The sequence below is a fragment of the Pongo pygmaeus genome, chromosome 3 (genome assembly GCF_028885625.2).
Source record: "Pongo pygmaeus isolate AG05252 chromosome 3, NHGRI_mPonPyg2-v2.0_pri, whole genome shotgun sequence".
Classification (NCBI taxonomy): Eukaryota; Metazoa; Chordata; class Mammalia; order Primates; family Hominidae; genus Pongo; species Pongo pygmaeus.
The window spans coordinates 54,785,697-54,791,119 of NC_072376.2; the positions used below are offsets into that span (position 1 = coordinate 54,785,697).

The 5,423-nt window shown below is 36.9% G+C and overlaps 1 pseudogene; it reads right to left on the reverse strand.

Annotated features, from left to right (window-relative positions):
* Positions 1-1,295: 1,295 nt before the first annotated feature.
* LOC129035241 (non-histone chromosomal protein HMG-14-like) lies at positions 1,296-1,595 on the reverse strand (annotated as a pseudogene).
* Between the last annotated feature and the right edge of the window lie 3,828 nt (positions 1,596-5,423).

The window sequence follows — 5,423 nt, forward strand, 5'->3', positions numbered from 1 at the left end:
TTTTTTTTTTTTAAACTGGAAATAATTAAATCTGATATATAAAATAGTTCATGAGCCATACAAGGTCTTCAAAAGCAATTTTGTTACCTGAATAAATTATTTTTATCTTTAGGAAGGGGTCACAACAAATTCTAAAGTATGCATAAAAATAATTTCAAATAAAGAAATGATTCTGCATTCTTACAGTTGCTTTAAACTGGGTAAAACAAAAGTTTTGAATATAGCATCATGTTACCTTTAAGAAGTTGAAAAATAATCAACTTCTGAATAAGAAATTATAAAAGTTTATAGTACAAACAATTTCTTGATTTAAAGAAGGGTCTGCTTTAAGTACAAATGTTTAATGTAAGTTAGTCTTCTTCAAACCATTTTTTCATTATTTTCAATAAATATTTATTGAATACACAACAGAAGACAAGATTGAGGATGAGAGCTCAAACAAGACCATCATACATAATATATTTTGCCTGAAGTACATTTTATTTTTTTATTTTTTTCTTTCATCATTGAGATTTTATAGGTTGAGGACCAGTACAGACATTTCAATTTGTACACAATTCTTAACATACATACCGAAAATCTAAAAGGCCATGTATTGTAATTCTTTTTTGAAGTTATTCCAGTGACTTTCCCCCTTAAAATTTGGAAGCAAATTTTCCTTAAAGGCTATCAAGTACCAGTACCTTCACATGTTGATAAGCTGTTAAATACGTCCCACCAATTCACAACTGAATAGCATATACACAACATATTCAAATTTTTAATCTTTCACAGCACAGTAACAAAGTTATTAGGAAATCAGGACTACCACAACCAAAGATGTTACAGAGTGCGCACATTTCTCACAGGGAGAGCCATGATCAAGGAGTAGTTTTCTTTGGGAAACAATTCTACTGCAAAACATGGGAATAGAAGTAATTTAAAATATTCAAGACATTAAATGAGGGACATACTCTATATTGCCATTTAACCTGCTTTATATTATAGGATATACAAACTAACCTCCCAGCTATGGAATGTTAAGCTGACACTCAAGACAGCCAAAGCCTCCCATAATTCAATATCCCACAGTATTTTCTGGTTGTACCAAAAAATAAACAACCAGCAAATAATTTCACCTCTTAAAAAAAAAGCATTTACACTTAAATAATGGGATGAGGTGTGATTCCCTCCTTCTTAAAAATGTTTCTAGAGCTACTAAAAAACTTGCATTTACAAAATAGTTGATAAAAAATATTCCTCTGGATTGTACAAGAAGGGAGACAGGTACAGCTGATAAGACATGGTATACGGTATTAATCAGACTTGGCTTCTTTCTCTCTTGCTTTATCAGAGGCTGGACTCTCCTCAGTTTTCGTTTCCCCTTTTTCTGCAGGTAAATCAGTTTCTTGGTTAACCACTTAGGCCTGTTTTCCCTTTGCTCCCCTTTTCCCTTTTGTTTGCACCTTTTTGTCTGAAGATTTATCTTTCGCTGCTGCCCTTTTCAGCTTCGCTTCCACTTTTGCAGGAGCAGGTTTAGCTAACAACCGCTCCGATCTCCTCTTGGGCTCTTCCTTGGCGGCCCCTTTGTCAGAGCTGACATTCCTCTTGGGCATCCTGGCAGCGGGGAGGGCATGTGCCAGGTTCCTGCGGGCGGGGGCGCGCCTAGAACCTTCGCGAAGCTGGGCTGCAGCTCCTCCCGCCGCCGAAGCTGCTGAGACCCACTGCCTTAACTACATTTTGAAAACTTGAACCAACATTTCAAAATCAGGACATTTCATATACAAGTCTGGATTTCAGTCTTCCCTTGAACAACCAGGGCCTGCATTTGCGTAGATCAGCTCAACAGATCAGCTCAACAAAAGAGGCAGAGAGGGGTATGAGATGTTCACCACAGTTCTGACAACTCCCCAGTGAGACTCTGCCTCTCAATTGTCCTGCCACCGTTTTTATCTCCAAATAAATACGTTTTATACCTTCATGTCTATAAAGAATTGAAAAGCAAAAGATAGACCAATAAAGTATCACATTTTAAGAAAAAGGGAAAAATATATTTTCCCTTTTAAATTTCAACTGCCTTCTTTAATTTAAATTAAATATCCAAAGACTTTCTGTAATAAAGAAGACAAAATCCAGCCCACTTCAACTGCTTATAAAGGTTGAGTATTAGGGGGTAGTTCACACGTATAATCTCAATGTTTTGGGATGCTGAGGCTCCAGAGGATCACTTGAGCACAGGACTTCAAGACCAGCCTGGGCAACAAAGCAAGACCAAATAAATAAATAAATAAATAAATAAATAAATAAATAAAGTTAGCAAAGCAAGACCCAATAAATAAATAAATAATAAATAAATAAATCAAGAAAGTTAGCCAGGCATGGTGGCATGCACCTGTGGTCCCAGCCACTCCAAGGGCTGAGGTGGGAGGATCGTTTGAGCCTGGGAGGTCAAGGCTGCAGTGAGCTGTGATCTAGCCACTGCACTCTAGCCTGGGTAACAGAGTGAGACCCCCTCTCAAAAAAAAAAAAAAAAAAAAAAGAGCAAAAAAGCTTGAGTATTTCTTATCCAAAATGCTTGGTACCATGAGTATTTCAGGGTTTCTTGGATTTTGGAATATTTGTATATATGTAATGAGATATCTTGGGAATAGGACCCGAGTGTAAACACAAAATTCTTTAGTTTAACATACACCTTATAAACACATCCGGAAGGTAATTTTATACACTATATTTTGATAATTTTGTGAATGAAACAAAGTTTGTGTACATTGAACCATCAGAAAGCAAAGGTGTCACCATCTAAGCCACGCATGTGGACAATCTGTGGTTGTTTGGCATCGCCATCACTCCTGACTCTGAACTTATATGCTATTAATAAGCAATCATTTTCTTATTCACATGTAGGTGTTTAAGTAAAAAATATGACATATCATTAATACAGTGAAAAAATAATGTGTTCAGGGTAACTAAACAGCACAGTAGCATCATCAGAATACCTCTATCAGCTGTTAAACAACAGCAACTATAAACAACAGCAGACTGAATAAACTGTGCATTGTGCACCTGTGTTTTCACTGCAACCTATCACATGAGGCCAGGTGTGGAATTTTCTACTTTGTGGCATCATGTTGGCACTCAAAATGCTTCAGGTTTTGGAGCATATTGGATGTCGGATTTTCAGATTAGGGATGCTCAACCGGTATTATTATTCTGGCCCCTGCAAATTTTTCAGTAAGTCCCCTAGTATGTCATGCCAGGGACTATGCGAGTTCCTGGGAGTAGCACTGTAACGCATTCTTGAGTCGGTCCTTGACTTCATTGAGTTTATAGTCTAGTAGGAGGAAGGCTATGAAGAATTCTAATAAAGTAAAACAAGCAATCACAACAAACCTTCCTCGTTAACTTATCAAAAATGGAAACTTTGAAGAGCTGCTCTTTAATAAATCATTGGAAAGCACCAGGACCCAGGTGTTTTGACTCAGCCTCATTTCAGACTGAGATCTGAGGTCATGATACCTCATGTGCCTATGTATGCTGATAATCACCATTACCTGTACAACTCTTTACATACTCTCATCTACACAATCATCTTCAACTCTCTCTCATCAACTTCAGTCTTACAATTTGTGATCAGCAGACTCCCCTGTAACTTCCACCTCTTCTCTGAATGTTCTTATCAGTGGCCGAGTTCCATTAATCCTGGCTTCCTTTTGTGTAAATTCTTCTGCTGAACTGCTTTTAACAGAAAGTCCTTTTATTCTTTCTCAGCCTATAAACCTCAGGACAATGTGATGTGATAGGTGTCCTCCTTTCTTCTTACTGCCATATCCAATTAATTAACTCCCCCTGTACTTTTGAGAAAATTAATGCTAAAGCCTTTGCTATCCATCTATAAGAGTGACACCTTTTCTTATGTCTTAATGCCTTCTGCTAAGCTACTACTTTTTATCATTTGTTGAAGATTTCTCTCAGGGCAAAGAATTTCTCCCCACCTCACTATCATTATCAGCTATTTCAACATTAACATAGATGAAGTGGCCACACCCTCATATCTTTGGTTCTTGAACTCTCATCTCTACCTTACATACCCATTCCCACACTCAGCTTTGATTTCATTAGAAATTGAATCAAATATAAAATGTGGACTTCAGACATTACAATATTCAACCCGTCTTTAACTCTCTTGCTATAACTTTGTTTCATGCACAAAATTATCAAAATCTTCTTTAACTCTCTTGCTATAACTTTGTTTCATGCAAAAAATTATCAAAATATAATGTATAAAATTACCTTCTGGCTATGTTTATAAGGTGTATGTTAAACTAAAGAATTTTGTGTTTACACTCGGGTGCTATTCCCAAGATATCTCATTATGTATATACAAATATTCCAAAATATTGGCCCTTTCCTGGTTTTGTTTCTCTTACTGTCCAGTTTAATTAAAGTATGCCATTATAATCACTCATTTGCAAATACTCAACTCTTTTGTCCTTTTTACCACCATTGTATACTTTAAGAAAATTCTTATTGAATTCTAACTTATACCATTTTTCTCCCTGTAATTGAGAACCAGAATACTCTAGGAAAAAGAAAAACATACAACTGGGCATTTTCACATTAAAGTCAAAATCAAAGACTTCAGATGAGCACAAAACAAGTACGTTCGAACTCCTGTGATGTCTCCCTAGTGCATTTGTTTTCCAGAATTCTGAGATGATATATCATGCTCTCTCCACTTTTTTGTTGTTGTTGTTGTTGTTTGAGACAGAGTTTTGCTCTGTCACCCAGGCTGGAGTGCAATGGTGAAATCTCGGCTCACTGAAATCTCCGCCTTCCAGGTTCAAGCAATTCTCACGCCTCACCCCCCAAGTAGCTGGGATTACAGGCATGTGCCACCACTGCTGGCTAATTCTTGTATTTTTAGTAGAGATGGGGTTTCACCATGTTGGCCATGCTGGTCTTGAACTCCCGGCCTCAAGTGATCCACCTGCCTCGGCCTCCCAAACTGCTTGGATTACAGGCATGAGTGATTGCACCTGGGCCTCTCTGTATTTTCAACTCCATTATGTTAAGTATTAATGATCTACTTAATATTTTATGGAGACAATTGAATGTATTAAACATAACCTCTTCAGCAGAGACTGCTAGTAACCATACAACATACATTTAATCCTTATTTTTAATGACAGGATTCCATTCTTTATATAAGCACATTGCCACCTTGCAAAAAGATTATTTCTCATCCTTCCTTGAACCTAAGTGTAGCTATATGAATCAGTCCTGGCCAAAGGGACATAAATAGAAACTATGTAGTGTCTTCATCATTAGAAGACTCATTAGAAGGTATGCATGTGGCCTCCTTTTTCTACTTTCTCCAACTTTCTGCCTGGATTTTTTTTTTTTTTTTTTTTTTTAATTTCTAGTGTGTTTTATGCTAACAGGCA